Raw genomic sequence first — 381 nt, 5'->3', positions numbered from 1 at the left:
ACCCCACCCACAAACACACGACGGCACTCAGCTTTGACGAGAGGGAAAGGTGTACAGACGTGACAGCGGCTCCCATTTTTTTAACCAAGTGCCAGTGACTTTTTCAAACCGTTTTCTTTTTCGGCGGAGGCGGCGGTGCGCTCGTGTCAATTTGGTCTGCTTAAAAACAAACATTGCACAAAGAGGGGTGGGGGGAGGGCGGGTGGTTTACACTGAAAGAGACGAGGCGGAGACATTCTTTTTAAAGTTCTGTGATCGCATTTTACCTCTAAAGAAACTACACTCAATCAAAGGTTGCAGAAAATAAAAGTATCTACATGTAGGGAGTTCGGGGGGGTTTAAATGACTGAAGATTCAGATTCAGACTGAAGACTTGCAGAA

Source organism: Kryptolebias marmoratus, linkage group LG20 (assembly GCF_001649575.2).
Source record: "Kryptolebias marmoratus isolate JLee-2015 linkage group LG20, ASM164957v2, whole genome shotgun sequence".
In the NCBI taxonomy this organism is placed as follows: Eukaryota; Metazoa; Chordata; class Actinopteri; order Cyprinodontiformes; family Rivulidae; genus Kryptolebias; species Kryptolebias marmoratus.
Note: the sequence above shows the minus strand (reverse complement) of the source record.